At 42.7% G+C, this 16552-nt stretch overlaps 1 pseudogene; it reads left to right on the top strand.

Annotated features, from left to right (window-relative positions):
- The first annotated feature begins 6987 nt into the window (after nt 1-6987).
- LOC102485437 (ferritin light chain pseudogene) lies at nt 6988-7501 on the top strand (annotated as a pseudogene).
- The last annotated feature ends 9051 nt before the right edge of the window (nt 7502-16552 follow it).

Raw genomic sequence — 16552 nt, forward strand, 5'->3', positions numbered from 1 at the left:
TGCTCATACTCCATAATTCTTGAGAATTAATAAATTTCAAAATTTCCCAAAATACTGAATTTTAAAGATAACTTTCAAAATACTTGTTATAATTTTGTTTGTGACTCTATAACAGAGATGGTATGGTTTTAAATATTTTTGAGAAAATATTTACATGTCAAGTACTTATACCGTTGAGAAACAAACACCCAGCACACAATTCACACATGAATCTTCCCAACTCAGTTCTATCTACCAAGAGCCTACCGAGTACTCTGTGGTTTACCACGTGCTAGCAAAGATCAGCCTTTTTTCTTCCTTCAAAGTCTTTCTGAAGATAATCCTCTGGTTGTGGCTCTTTTGCAATCACTGCTGATTACAATGCTGGGCTGGAATAGTCCAGGTTATTTTATAGTACAAATTCTTTCAGATGACTTCTCTATTCCTCTCTGCCAGGCAGAACTATTTATGGTGCCATACAATCTTCCAAGAGCTTCTGTTGGCTTTCTTGGGATCTACCTTAGTTCTATAGTTTTCTGGTCATATCTTCAGATATGATATTCCAGTCAAATCCCTGGCAATAACAAGTATTTCCAATTTTGGATGCAAGGCAACAGGTATTATTGAACTTATGAAAATAACCCTTCTACCACAAACTAAGAATATTCACAAATATTTTCTAATTCCAGAGGGGTAAGGAAAGGAAAAAAAGTTTATGTTTCAATTAAAAAGAAAAACAATCAAACAAAATAAAAATTTAACAAATTGCTGAACCTACCAACAGCTCAAAAGAATGCAAAATCCTTAAATCTGGAAAAGAAAGCATAGTAAAAAAATCAGCACTGTTTTAGTCAAAAGTCATAAAATTCTGTTTCACCAGTTCAGTCTCATGTAATTAATCTCTCTTCTGTTGAATTTGGTTACTGTGGTCCAAGCTTTCCATTTAAATTCTGGAAGTTAACATTCAACGTTATTATTTATATCTCTGGACTTGACTCTAGCATTTTCTTGGTTGCTTTTGTTCTCTTATTTCTGACTGTGTGACTTTAGTTTTCCTGATAAAGTACTCCCTTCAGAACTTCTTGGAGAGCTGGTCTGGTGTTGGTAAATTCTTTGAGGGTTTGTTTATCTGAGAATGTTTTTATCTTTTCTTCCTATACGAAAAATAATCTTGCCGGATATAGTATTCTTGGTTGAAATTGTTTTTCATTGAACACTTTGAATATATTTTCCCATTCTTTCCTTTCTCGCAATGTTTCTGATGAGAGGTCCGATCTTTACCCAGATGGGATAACCTTTGTAAGTAACCTGACATTTCCCTCTTGCCAATTTTAGTATCTGGTCTTTGTCTGTGGATTTGGCAAATCTGGCTATCATGTACCTTGGAGAAGATCTTCCTGTGTTGATTCTACTAAGGGTCCTTTGTATTTCTAGGGTCTGAATATTTGAGTGCCTCTCTATCTTTGGAAAGTTTTCTTCCAGTATGTCATGGAATAGATTATCATGCCCATATTATTTTCTTTCTTTTTAAAATTTTCTTTCTTCATTTAATTAATTAATTAACTAATTAATTTTTTGGGGGAGAGGTTTTTGCTATAGGGCGTGCGTGCTCACCAGAAAGACAGAAATAGATAGAGAGACAAAAAGCGAGAAATCACCCCCTCATCCCCACGGGGGATGGCCACACCACAATCCCTTCTCCTCCATTCTCCTCTTGGAATCCTGGGCATGCATGCATTATACATTTTGTCCTAATTTCTTGGAGTTAAGTCTAAGCATTCAGAGGTGTGTGGGAAGAGGTGATCCACAATCTCTCTGCAGTTCCAGTTCCCTGATGTTCACCAAGCAACCTGTGCTTTTGACCTTGGAACTGAATATTATAAAGGCCTCCCAATTTCTAGGGAATAGGAGCACCTGGGCTGAGCTGTGGGATTTCAACTGAGAATTCAGAGAGGTGTGGGAGGAGATGACCCATGATCTCTGCAGCTCTGTACTTCTCCCTGCTGCTCACTCTGCAGTCTCTCTTCTCTGAATTTTAGTCATTTGGTGGTCTATTCACTTTTGGCTAATTTTTGGAGAGGGAGAGGTTTTTGCTATAGGGCACATGCGCTCACAAGAAGGACAGAGAGAGACAGAGAGACAGAAAGTGAGAAATCACACCCTAGGGGTGATGGCCATGCTGCAATGTGGGGAGCCGCCCACATCAAAATGGCTGCCATGACCTTCACTGCTTAAAAATGGCCGGTGCGACCTTGACACAGACACCAGGAATGCAGACCCCCTGGTTCACACAGAGCTGACAGGTCCTCAATAAGGTCCGCTGTAAACCCCGCCTACCTCCGTCTGCCTTGTGTATATAAGAAAGCGCTCTAGCCCTTAATAAATGAGCGAAACCTTTACATCAAGAGCTGTGACACTGTGTGAGCTGTGATACTTCTTTCGCTCCCGTGCTGAGACGCTGCGCCCGTTCCAGACCTCCGCCCCCTCGCTCGAGTTTCCCTGCCCGATTCGTCCCGCGGGTTCCGGACACTGCAATTTTTCTCCTCCTTCTCCTCTTGGGATCTTGGGCACACATGCACACGTGCCTGGCGTGAGTTTAAGCCACCTGATCTGGGACTTGAACTGTGGTCGACCACATGGGAATCCAGTGACATAGCCATTATGTCAACTGCTGGTCCCCTATGGTTGCATTTCTACAATATGGTGGTGGTGTGCCTATTTTGACTCTTAAGTATCTTGCTTAGTAGGTTTGTCTTCATTATACATGGAAGTAGTTTTTTCATTTCATTTCTGTGTATCCAAATACATGGGGACTTTCTAGCAACCATTTATTTATTTATAGCAGAATTTTCTTTCTTTCTTCCTTTTAACAATATATTTATTTATGTATTTATTTATTTGTTGTGATTTTTCAAGCTGCCAGGTTTGGGACCTGAATTGTTGTTGCCCATGTGGGAATCCAGCACCTTAACTACCACGCCACCTGCTGGCCCCAGCAGATTTTTTTTTTTTTTGAGAGGTTTTTCCTATAGGGCGCGTCTCACCAGAGAAACAGAGACAGAAAGTGAGAAATCACCCCCCGGGGGGATGGCCACACCATAATCCCTTCTCCTCCATTCTCCTCTCAGGATCTTGGGTATGCACACACATGCGCCTGGCGTGAGTTTAACCGGCCAGGTCCGAGACTCAAATCACAGTCGACTACATGAGAGTCCAGCGACATAGCCATTAGGCTAACTGCTGGTCTCAGAATTTTTTTTTTAATTTATTTTATTTTAATTATTTATTCACTGTATTTTTTAGTTTGACCAGAGAGAGACAGATGGTGAGAGTGAGAGAGAGAGGAAATGAGAAAGCAAGCCACCAGATTCAGGACTTGAACCCTGGTTGGCCATGTGGGAGTTTCCAGCGCCTTAACCACCATGCTACCTGCTGGTCCCAGAATTTTTTTTTTTTTAATTGGAGAATTTTGTTAGCAGAGGACCTTGATATGTGTTGATACTTGATTGGGGGCAGAGTATATGGTGACTATTTGTGCAAAGTATGTATGTATGCATGTATGTATTTATTTATTTTAGAGAGATTTTTGCTATAGGGCATGTGTGCTCACCAGAGAGATAGACAGATACAGAAAGTGAGAAATCACCCCCCGGGAGGGATGATTATGCCACAATCCTTTCTTGTCCACTCTCCTCTTGGGATCTTGGGCACGCACGCACATGTGACAGGTCTGAATTTTAAGCCGCCAGCTTTGGGACTTGAATCACAGTCGACTACGTGGGAATCTAATAGTGTAGCCAATATGCCATCTTTTGGTCCCTGTTTAGTTATTCTGTATGTAAATTAGAACATTTGTAAATTTTGACAAATAGAGCTTCTAATTTGGTGGTAGAAGAGCACAACTTGTTTGGGAGCAATCATTAATGATATGTGCACCTTGACCAAGTCCACATACAGTTCTCCTCCATAGAATTTTTTTAATTGTTAGAGGAGGTGTGTGTCCTCCAGAGAGAGATAGAGAGAGGAGGAGGGGAGAAAGCACCCTTTATGTCATGCTCATGCCACAATTCTTTCTCCTCTGTTTCTCAACCCATTGGGATTTGGGGCATACACACATATGTGCTTCGTGTGGCCCTCAAGTCTCTGGGGCTGAAATTTGAACCTTGGCCATGTGGAATTCAGCTCCTTTAACCACCAGTCTATGCGGCTGGCCCAAGATTTTTTTTAAAAAAGGTTTTGCTATAGGATGTGTGTGTTTGCCAGAAAGATAGAGAGAGACAGAGAGACAGAAAGCAAGAAATCACCCCCTGGAGGGATGGCCATGCCACAATCCTTTCTCCTCCATTCTCCTCTCGGGTTCTTGGGCATGCACGCACACGTGACCCGTGTGAGTTTAAGCCACCAGGTCTGGGACTGTAACCATGGTTGGTTGATCACATGGGAGTCCAGCAACACAGCCATTACGCCAATTGCTGGTCCCCCTAGCTTTATTAAATTTTTTTGGAGAGATTTTTGCTATAGGGCGTGTGCATTCACCAGAAAGACAGAGAGAGACAGAGACACAGAAAGCAAGAAATCACCCCCTGGAGGGATGGCCATGCCACAATCCTTTCTCCTCCATTCTCCTCTCGGGATCTTGGGCACGCACATATGCCCAGCATGAGTTTAAGCCACTGGGTCTAGGCCTCGAACCCTGGTCGACTACATGGGAGCCCAGCGACATAGCCATTACGCTAACTGCTGGTTCCTAGATTTTTAATTTAATGAGAACATTGTCTTGACTATGATACTGTGCTCTACCAACATTTGTACTTGTGATTATTACTGCCCAAACTAAATAACTTTATTTTCAATGTTCAATTTTTAGACGAGATTGGGCGCATTCAGGGTGGTATGGCCGTAGACTCAATGTTCAATTTTTAAAACTGAATTTTTAGTAACATTCAGAATACTATATGTTTTTACCTTCGACAGAATTAAGTTCCAGAAACTTAACTGTGATTTTAATAATTGGGTTAAAAATCAAAGCATTATTGAATTAGTTCATTTTCTACTTGAATCACACAATAATGCTGACATAAAATGGCTTATTTAGCTGTTTGTGAAGTTCTTCTGCTAATGGAGTTGACATCTCAACAACTTTGATTTCGTTTTTCATATGTACACAAGAAAACTTGGAAGCAAAATTGTCAATTGTTCTAAATGAAAAGTCATTCTTTGCAGAGGAGATATATTGCCTACAATGCAGATGTTAAGTTATACAGCTTTAGAATAATAAATAAAAGTTAATTTGACCAACTGAAAAGAAAAAGAATAATATCTACCTTTTTTGGGTGTGGGGTACCTGCCTTATGGCAGAATAATATCTACCTTTTCTTCCTTTTTGAGGGAGATGGAGAGAGAGGAAAAGGGACAGCAACAAGGACAGGCTTTCTTTTCTTTTTAAAAAAATTTTTTAAGGTAACATATAAAAACAAATACAAATATTTACTTATTTTATTTTGCTATTGTTACTATTTAATTTTTAATTTTACCAGAGAGAGAGAGAGAGATAAAGGGAAAGTGAGAAAGCAAGCTGCCAGACCTGGGACCCAAACTGCTGTCCACTATGTGGGAGTCCAAGTGCCTTAACCACCACATCACCTGCTGGCCCCCAGGCAAGGGTATTTGACAGGGCCTCTCTATTCCATGCTCCTCTTTCCCCAGACTCCCAGTTAGCTAGGACTACAGACATGAATCATGCTCAGCATGTTAGGGTGGGTCTGGGAACTGGACTTCCAGTCTCCCAGGTGGTGGCAGTAGTCATGTGCCATTGCAGCTGGACCAAGGTGAGTAACATTTGAATTAGATGTAGATGCTTCCCTAGCCTTCATGGGGTTGGGTAGTGGTATTGTTATGGCCCTCATAAAAATGTTTATTATCAACAAGTATTTTGAGTGAGTTATATTAATCAATAGCTTTTTAAAAAAATAGAGACTCATTAATTAATTTAAAAATTAAATATACATTTAAAAAATTTACTATAGGATGTGTGAACTCACTGAAGAGAGAGAGAGAGAGGGAAAATAAGAAAACACTCTCTAGTAGGGATGGCCATGCTGTAATCTTTTCTCCTCCATTCATCTCTCAGGATTTGGGGCATGCACACACATGTGCCCAGTGTGTTTTTCTTTGCTTTTTTTTTGTTTTGAAGAGGTTTTTGCTATAGGGCATGTGCGCTTGACAGACAGACAGAGAAAAACAGACAGCGAGAAATCACTCCCCAGGGGGGATGGCCACACCACAATCCCTTCTCCTCCGTTCTCCTCTCGGGATCTTGGGCATGCACGCACATGCGCCTGGCGTGAGTTTTAAGCCACCAGGTCCGGGACACGAACCATGGTCAACTACATGGGAGTCCAGCGACATAGCCATTATGCTAACTGCTGGTTCCCATCCCAGTGTGTTTTTCAAGCCACTGGGTCCAGGACTCCATTCATACAGTTGGTGTGTGGTGGGATCAAGCTGCCTTAACCACCACACTACCAGCTGACCTAAATATGCACTTAAGTTCACTACTGAAAAAGGTTTATTGCATTAAAAAAGCATTATCAAACAATAAAATAAATAAATAGTTATAAATTTGTACTATATAAAGCCACTGTAAGCCAGACTTCAGCAGTACTGTTCATCCTGTTTATTTATTTATTGAAGAGATTTTTGCTGTGAGGTGTGTGCACTTGCCAGAGAGATAGAGAGAGACAGAGAGACAGAAAGTGAGAAATCACCCCCTGGGGGGATGGCCATGCCACAATCCCTTCTCTTCCATTCTTCTCTTGGGATTTTAGGCATGCATGCACATGCACCCAGCATGAGTTTTAAGATGCTGGGTCTGGGGCTCCTCCCAGCCTCCCACCACCTCCCAATCTCTTTATTAGTCAGCATGTATGAAACCATCTTCTGGGCCAACTCCTGCTTCTGGGACCAGCCAACACTGTTTTGTGGTTAGCTTCTAATCATGGACCAACTATGAGCTCCAAGATTCGTTAGAATAATTCTACAGAGGTGGAGGCTGCCTGGAACCACACGGTCAATCTGCCTCTGCAGGCCTCTTACACCGACCTGACCTCTTGCTGGGCTTCTATTTCGACCTGAGGATGTGGCTCTGAACAGCATGGGCCACTTTTTCCGCGAGATGGCAGAGGAGACTCAAGGGGGCATGCAGCAAAACTACCCCGGGGGCTGTGCTCTTTTCCAAGATGTGCAGAAGCCATCTCAGGATGAGTGGGGTAAAACCCTAGATGCCATGAAAGCCACCCTGGCCCTGGAGAAGAGTGTGACTCAGGCCCTTTCGGATCTTCATGTTCTGGGTTCTGCCCACACCTGCTGCCATCTTCGTGACTTCCTGGAGACCTACTATCTAGACGAGGAGGTGAAACTCAAGAAAATGGGTGACCACCTGGCTAACCTCTGTAGGCTGGGGAGCCCAAAGGCTGGGCTAGGCGAGTATTTCTTTGAAAGATTTACCCTGAAACACAACTAGGGGCCTCCAGAGCCCAGCGTCCTGGGGGTCCCTGCATCTCCTGGAATCAGCTTCTGAGGCTCTCCCTCCCACCGCTTGGCTGCTTTTTAACCACTCTGGAACCCTCTCCTATGCCTAGGACTAAATGGAAATAAAGCTTTTTGCAGGAAAAGAAAAAGAACTAACAGACGTGAACTAAACTTTGACTTCTGTTGACCTCACTGTGTCTGCCTCTTGACCACTCCCCTTTTTTATGCTTTTCTCTCATCACACTACATCTTCCAAAATCTCCTCTGAGGAGAACTCTTTTCCTGTTTTCCAGGTTCCACCATCTTCTCACCTTAGTCCTATGTTCCACATAGAACCAACTTTGTAAACTTCTTCATTGAGTTGGAAAATGAGCTTCTACTTCTATGAAATTTAGTTGTATGAGGAAGAGGGCTGCATTTTGTTACTGAAACAAGGCCTCAGTTCTGCTGGTCTGAGGACAAACTTCCTTTCTCACGTGTTGTAATCACATTTCATTAGGCATAGAACTATCGTGATCAACAAAGTTTTCCTAAACTCTAACAGCCTTATCTTAAATGCTGGCTTGTATCATGCTGACAGCCTAAGTTATAAAAATTTAAAAGGCACAAGGAAAGCTGGGACAGAATGTAATGATTCTGAAAGCACGAGTTGCAGAAGTAAAGCTGGATGCACCCCCATTCGTCATTATTCAGTGTCTGGGTGTACATTTATAATAACGCCTTTATTTCTTGCTTGTAGTGAGTCTCAAGGGGGCTGCCAAAAGAGATTGTTCTTTGAACATAAGAGTTCCTTAATAAATATTCATTGAATGAGAAAGCAGAGAGGAGCACTTCAGATCTTTGCAGATGTGAAGAGGTATTCATTGAGATGTGTGGCAGGGTCTTGGTGTAGGTGGAAGTAGTAATAAAATGGTGGTTTTATGTGGAACACGCAGGGCACAGAGGCAACTAGATGGAAAACAGTGCTGTGAAAAACTTTTGATGTGGTTAGGTAACGAAGTTACCCAGAGCTAATGTCTTTTCAGTGTAGACCCAAGGAAATCTGATGTCCTCTAAATGTTTCTTATATTCCTTTTACTTTTATTTTGCAAATTGGCATCCATTTATGCTACAGTTTGAATGTGTGTCTCCCCCTCTCCCAATTAATGTGTTGAAATCTGGGTGCTATTGTGATAGTATTAAGAGGGTGGAAACTTGAACTGCCTATGACATTAAGAGGCAGGGTCTTTGGGAGGTGATTAGGATTAGAGAAGGCATCAGTAGGGCACTCATGTTTGTGTACTGGTGGCTTTATAAGAAGATGGAGAGGAAACAGAGCACAAGCATGCTATTGCCCTCTTACTATGAGATGCCTCATGCTGCCTAGAGCCTCTGCAGAAAGTCCCCAGCAACCCAGCAATAAGAAAGCCCTTACCAGGTGCAACTCCTAGACTTGGGACCTCCAGACTGGGAGCTGAATAAATCTTTAATCTTTTTTTCTTTTTCTTTTTCTTTTTTTTTTCCTTAGGGCATGTGTACTAATGGGGTAGTGGGGAGACAGACACAGTGAGAGGGAAAATGAGAAATCACCCCTCTGGGGGATGGCCATGCTGCAATCCTTTCTCCTTCCATTCTTCTCCTGGGATCTTGGGCATGTGCGCGCGCACACACACACACACACACACACACACACACACACAGCATGAGTTTCAAGCTACCAGGTCTGAAACTCGGACCACAGTCATTCAGGTGGGAGTCCAATGACGTAACTGCTCTGCCATCTGCTGATCCCTAAACCTTTATTCTTTATAAATTTCCTAGTCTGTGGTATTCAATTACTATGTATTTATTTTAATTTTGCTATAGGGTGTGTGCACTTGCTAGAGAAAGACTAGATGGGGGTGAGAACTCACCCTGCAGTAGGAATGGCTACACTGTAATCTCATCTCTTCCATTCTCCTCTGGGAATTTTTGGCACACATGCACATGTTCCCGGCATGTTTTCAAGCCATTGGGTCTGAGACTTGAACTGCAAAGACAGCCATGTGGGACTCAGCCTCCTCAACCACCATGCCACCAACTGGCCCTGGTAGTCAGTTATTATCAGTAGAGAACAAATTAAAACAATCTAATACAACTGAGCTCCTGTGAGCGAGGCACTGGGGCTACAGAGGCCATGAGACAGGGATTCGTGCCTTTGAAGAGTACATAGCTTAGACCATAGAGAATAACTTCTACACAGTTTGGTAGAAGGATGCTGGGCTCAAAAAAAGAGCCATTGTTGTGGGTGTGGGAAGATAGGAGGAAAGGAAAGGATTTGGGGAAGATTTCTCAGAGAATGTGCCAAGTAAACTAGGCCATGTGAAGCAGAAATTTGCAGATATTATGTGTGTGCTCACATTGTGTGTGTGTATGTACACTTTAAAGAGAAAGGCCTTATAAACAGCAGCTAACTAGGCATGAAGTGACTGATAAAAGAAATGGAAACTGCCTGACGGTTTTTCAAGTATTTGGAATCAGAGTTATGCTGAGGGCCAACAGATGGTATGGTGGTTAAGGTACTGGACTCCAACATAGATGACTGCAGTTTGAGTCCTGGACCTGGCAGCTTGCTTTCTCACTTTCTCTCTCTCACTATTTCTCTCTGATGAGTGTGCATGCCCTATAGCAAGTTAAAAATAGTAACAAAAAATTAAATAAACAATTCTTTAAAAAAACAAAATTATGCTGAGTCACACTCCCTGGAGTTGGAGCCTCTTCAAGCCATTCCTTTTCTGACAGGGTTATAGAAAAGAAGTTGGGAGCTGAGTCTCCATGTGGAAAGGGAAGCATGCAAGAGAAATTTCTACTCTCATTTGAAAGAATAGAAAATGACAGATAATTGATGACAAAGAGAACAAAAGGAGATCAAAGACTACATTGTTGTCTTTCAGCTTAGCTGGTACTTGCTGAGTCTCCTTGTAACGCCCCCCCCCCCTTTCCCATGTATTTTTTTTTAATTGCCAGAGGGCACTGTGTTTTCCAGAGAGAGACAGAGAGACAGAGAGAAGGAGAGTGAAAAAGCACCACCAGCGGGGTGTGGTCACACCTAATCCTTTCTTCTCCACTTCTCCCTTTCTGTCGGCACGCTGGGCACACAGGCACATATACATGCTCGGTATGTTTTCAAGCCACAAGGGTCAAGAGTTGAACTGCATTGGCTTGGGATCCTGCTCTCTTAACCACTAAGCTATGGGGACAGCTCCATCCCCACCTCTCTGAAGCCTCCCTTCTTCCTCTAGGAGGTTCTGTCTGACCACCAGGTCCTGGTGCTCCCACGGCAATGCTTACTCCTGCCTCCACTCTTGTGACCTGCACCTCCATATATCCTATTGCAGGCATCTGCTGTGGCGCCCTGGTGGGTCAGGACATTTTGTATTTCTGTATCTCTCCTGGAGTTCCTGTAGGAAATAGGCGGGCAGCCTGGGGCCTGGTGACCACATGGCCTCTAAATGGACCTTCTGCCTCTAGCTTCCTCGGCCTGATTCTTCCTTGCAGAATACTTTTTCATGACCACCTCAGTTCTCTTGCTCAGAAAACTACAGGCAGGCATCCATCACTCTATGATAAAGTATGAGAGGAGCATTAAAAGTCAAATTGTAGGGTATGTCACTGGACTTCCATGTAGTCGAGCGTGGTTAGTGTCCCGGACCCAGTGGCTTAAACTCACGCTGGGCGTGTGTGCGTGCGTGCCCAAGATCCTGAGAGGTGAATGGAGGAGAAGGGATTGTGGCATGGTCATCCCCCCTGGGCGGTGATTTCTTGCTTTCTGTCTCTGTCTCTGTCTGTCTTTCTGGTGAGCGCATGTGCCCTATAGCAAAAACCTCTCCCCGCCCAAAAAAAAATATCAACTTGTAGAATGATGATAGTTAATAAATGGAGACATGTTGATGATATGCTGTTAAGTAATGTAGGTTATGTTGACTTTGATCCAAATTCTATTAAAAATATATAGGCCTTGGGGATAGTGCTGGGCTACCACGTGGCTGACTATAGTTCGAATCCCAGATCTAGTGGCTTAAGACTCACAATGGGTACTTGTGTGTACATGCCCAAAATCCCGGAAGGAGAATGGAAGAGAAGGGATTGCAGCATGGCCATCCCCTGTAGGGGGGTGATTTCTCATTTTCCCTCTCACTGTCTCTCTTTGACTCTCTCCAGTGAGCACCAGTTTGTGAGGATAAACTCCATTTGTGAAGGCAAACATAGATTGCAGGTAGCCCTGGAGCTGAGGAACAGCTTTGATTTTCTGGTAAAATTTGCGAGTCCACAGCTTTCTGATCAACCTTGTGGTGCTCTGTAATCTCGTATTTCTCCTTTTCTGTGTCAAAGATCTCACCTTCCTGGTGTTTGGGCTTCCACAGCTTTTCTTTCTTTCTTTTTTTTTTTGGAGAGGTTTTCGCTATAGGGCGCGTGCGCTCGCCAGACAGACAGAGAGAGACATAGAGACAGAAAGCGAGAAAGCACCCCCCAGGGGGGATGGTCACGCCGCAATCCCTTCTCCTCCATTCTCCTCTCGGGATCTTGGGCACGCACGCACATGCGCCCAGCGTGAGTTTAAACCACCAGGTCTGGGATGCGAACCGCGGTCAACTACGTGGGAGTCCAGTGACATAGCCATTACGCTAACTGCTGGTTCCCAGCTTTTCTTGAAGTAAACATCAGTAAGGTATTTGGGAATTTTTACTTGCTAGTATCAGTTTTCGTGGAGATGGCAATGACACATTTCTGGTGTGTTCTACGCTGTGGAACTTGATTGAAGACCAGAGGTCCAGTCACAAGTAGCAAGCCACTGCTCAGCTCTTCAGGAAAACCACTCTCTGGCCTCTGTGGCGCCCAGTGAGGATGATCAGAATGGTCCCAGGAGTGATGCTGGCTCGCAGCTTTCTCACATGCTGACTGAAGGGTTTTTAGCCATGGTTCAACAGCTTTAGAGACACATCTTCAGCAGCATAATACCTAGGCATTTTGTGAAATTTAACCACCCGGGTACCACCATTCTTGTCCCCACCAACTGGTTTTGTGACAGTGACAAGAAACTTCTGCTTTTTCTTTTCAATCCTGGATTCAGTGGCCGAGTATTTCCTTTTGTATGTGGCCTCCCTGGGATACACGGCAGATTGGGAGTATCTGTTGATGCCACAGATAAGGACTGGGTTTGGGCTGCAATGAGGGCTTCCCCTTCTTGGACTTCTTAGCCTTGGGGTCACCCTTTTTAACCTTGCCACTGGCATCAGCCTTATTGGCTTCAGGTTTCTTCCCCTTCGTATCCTGCTTTGCAGCTTTTCACATGCCATCTTGTATAGTGGGAAAGAGCCATTTACGTTGTTTTAAAAGATTTGCAGTTTGGGACCAGCAGGTGGCATGGTAGTTAAGGGTGCTGGACTCCCACATGATTGACTGCTATTCAAGTCCCAGACATGGCAGCTTGCCTTCTCACTTTCCCACTCTCTCTCTCTCTGGTCAAATTAAAAAATAAGTAAATAAATAAATAAACTTAAATAAAATAATTCTTAAAGAAAAAAAGATTTGCAGTTTTAGGGGCTGGATAGTGGCACAGCAGTAAAACATGATGCTCTGCTAAGCTGACCACATAGGTAAGTCCTGGATTCTCATCTGGAGACCTCACTGAGTATGCCAGGCACGTATGTGCCCAGGATTGAGGGCTGGGTGAAACTGAAAATGAATTGTGGTGTCAAGATCCTAGGAAGGTTCTGTCTCTCTGTCTTTCTGTATTCCTCTTGCTCATGGAGGAAGTAAATAAACTTAAAAATTTTCAATTTAAAAAATACTGCAGTTGGGGCCAGCAGGTGTCATGGACCCCCACATGACTGACTATGGTCCGAGTCCTGGACCTGGAGACTTGCTTTCTCACTTTCTCTTTTTGGTGTGCATGGATGCCCCACAGCAAATTAAAAAGTAACAATAATAATAAATAAAATTAAATAAAGAATTCTTTAAAAAATTGGTTGCAACTGTACTGATATGTTCAGACTTTATCATTATTCCCTAAAAATATAGTAAAATAACAATTTTCATAGCATTTAAATGTTTTAAAAATTTTTTTTAATAATTACTTTTTGACTTTAATTTTATTTATTTATTCATTTATTCTTAATTTGAGCAGAGAAAGACACAGAGATAGAGAGAGAGAGAGGGAAACTGAGAAAGCAAGCTACCAGGTCTGGGTCTCTAACCATGATTGGCCATGTGGGAATGTCCAGCACCTTAGCCACCATGTCACCTGCTGGTCTCTCATAGCATTTACGTCATATTAGGTATTATAAATAATCTAGAGATTATTTAAAGTATACAGAAGGATGTGCAGAGGTTATGTGAAAGTATGATGCCATTTGATACTATAGGGCTGAGTATTCACGGATTTGGTATCTGCAGGAGTCCTGGAACCAATCCCATAAGAACACTGAGGGAGGATTATAATCTATGGATTTACCTGCTTCAAGGCAAAGCCTGTTCTTCTGAGTTAATGGACCTCCCAAGGTCCATCTGCTTTCCCACTGGAGCTCAAAGCTCTTTCAGGGCCAGCCAGCTTTATTACCCTTGGCCTTCGGCACAGCCTTGTCCCAGGTCATACGAATTTCCAGAAACTGAGCAGCATTACTTTTTATTGCATGCAAGTCGTGAATGAGTTAAAGAAGCTTAAGCTGGTTAAACCTTAAGAAGACTGAGTAGTCTATAAATTAATAGATAGAAGAATGACTACTTGGGAGGGGCTCTTACGAGAACTGTGATTATGTTTCTATGACAAAATCAAAACTTGCTGGGAACTCAGGGAACATTTTGCCTAACCTAGATAATAAAAGTTATGACCTATTTCTTGTTTAAATGAGATGGAGGAGGCTGGCTGGCTGGGAGTGAGCGGGGAGGATGCAGAGGTAGGTCTGTATTTGAAACGTGAGAAAATGTACCAGGCAAACAGAAACAACTTCATTGATCATCACTATTTTAATGGCATCTTGCAAGCTGGCCACTTCTTAGGGAAATAGAATTTTGTTTAGACTATTGAATAAGCTCTAGAAACAAAATGATTTTCTACATGAAGGCTTTGGATCATCAACTTCCATTTATGCTTTCAATCATGGATGGTCATCCGTAAGGTCCCCAGATTTCCCCACCTTTTTCTTTGTCCTGAACCACAGACTACCTTGACTGCTCTGAGATTGGGCCAGCTGTATGTTTTCTCCTGCAGATTTTAAAAAAAGAAGTATTTATTTAATTTTATTTATTATTATTATTATTTGCTATAGGGCACATGTGCTCACCAGGGAGAGAGACAGAGACAGAGAGAGAGTGAAAGTGAGACAGCAAGCTGTCAGGTCTGGGACTTGAACCATTGTCGACTATGTGGAAGTCAGGTGTTTTAACGACCATGCCACTTGCTGCCCCTCCCCTGCAGGTTTGAACCCTGAACATTTCCATGCACTGATAGAGGTGTTTAGATTGTTGCTCAAAATACTGAAAGAAACTAGTCCTGACTTGAGCCAGATTCCTTAAACTCTCATATAAACTCCATAGCCAGACCCCCTTACTATGGACTTCTAATGTCATGAAGCATTCATTCTCCCTGTATTTACTTACAAGAGTTTTGGTGTCAGTTCTTATATTTAGATCTAGAAAGAGCAGAACATTCCTTTCTCTCACTGTCCTTTGTGAGAATTACAGTAGCCTTCTGTAAGTAAGTTCCCCTAATATGTTGGCCTGATTGCCCTAGCATTTAGTATTTCCTAGGAATCCCAGCTGGTCAGATCTCTGGAAGATTTGAGGCATTCTCTTGCAAGAACTCCCTGCCACGGCTTTTGAGGCCACTCCAGCAAGAGTTTGCTCAGGACAAAACATCACTGCAGGAGTGGTTTAAGGGACAGGTTGAATATCTCTTATCTGAAATGTTTGGGACCAAAAATGTTTTGGATTTTGAAATATTTGCAGATACAGTTTAATGAAACATAGGGATGGGACCCACGTGAAAATGTGAAATTCATTTATGTTTCAGATATGCCTTATACACATAGCCTGAAGTTAATTTTCTGTAACATTTTTGTATTGCAGCAATTTGACTGCAACCTGTCACTTGAGATCAGGTATAGAATTTTCCACTTATGGGGACCAGCAGTTGGCATAATGGCTATGTTGCTGGACTCCCGTGTAGTGGACCATGGTTCGAGTCCCAGACCCGGTGACTTAAACTCACACCAGGTGCATGTGTTTGCGTGCCCAAGATCCCGAGAGGAGAATGGAGGAGAAGGGATTGTGGTGTGGCCATCCTCCCTGGGAGGGGAGGTGATTTCTCACTTCCTGTCTTTCTGTCTCTCTCTTTCTTTCTGGCAAGTGCACATGCCCTATAGCAAAAAACTGACAATCCCCAAAGGAAAAACCCTCTCCAAAAAAAAAAAAAAAAAAAAAGAATTTTCCACTTATGGCATCATGTTGGTGCTCAAAATGCTTCAGATTTTGGAACACTTTGGATTTAAATTTTTTTGGATTTGGGATGCTCAACCTCTATTTGTCTTTTGCTATAGTGTCAATTTTAAGTTTTTTCTTTTTATTGTTAAATAAACAAATCAAAGGCGTCACTGAAAATCTGAGGGCTTTATTCATGTAATCCATGGAAAATTGGCTGCATAATTGCTCTTCTTTTGCAGAAGAAGGCATGTATTTGTGATGGATATAGCAGCTGCCAACATGCCCCCATCCGACCCTTTGTTCTGGCAACAAAATATATCATCATGAAGTTAAGAGAGTACAGACATTTTAATTTATTTTGATGTAGTCCAGTGTATTTATTTTTCCCTTTTATTGTCTGTGCTTTCAATAACATGTCAAAGAAATTATACACACAAGCACACACACACACACACATTATTGTCAGAGGGCATGTATACGAGACAGAAAGAGAGAGAGAGAGAGAGAGAACCCTCCAGTGTGGGCATGGTCACACTGCAATCCTTTTTCCTCCATCTCTTCATCCTGCCTGGATTTGGGGCATGCACACACATGTGCCTGGCAT

Source organism: Tupaia chinensis, unplaced genomic scaffold, assembly GCF_000334495.1.
Source record: "Tupaia chinensis unplaced genomic scaffold, TupChi_1.0 Scaffold143970_1, whole genome shotgun sequence".
Lineage (NCBI taxonomy): Eukaryota > Metazoa > Chordata > Mammalia > Scandentia > Tupaiidae > Tupaia > Tupaia belangeri.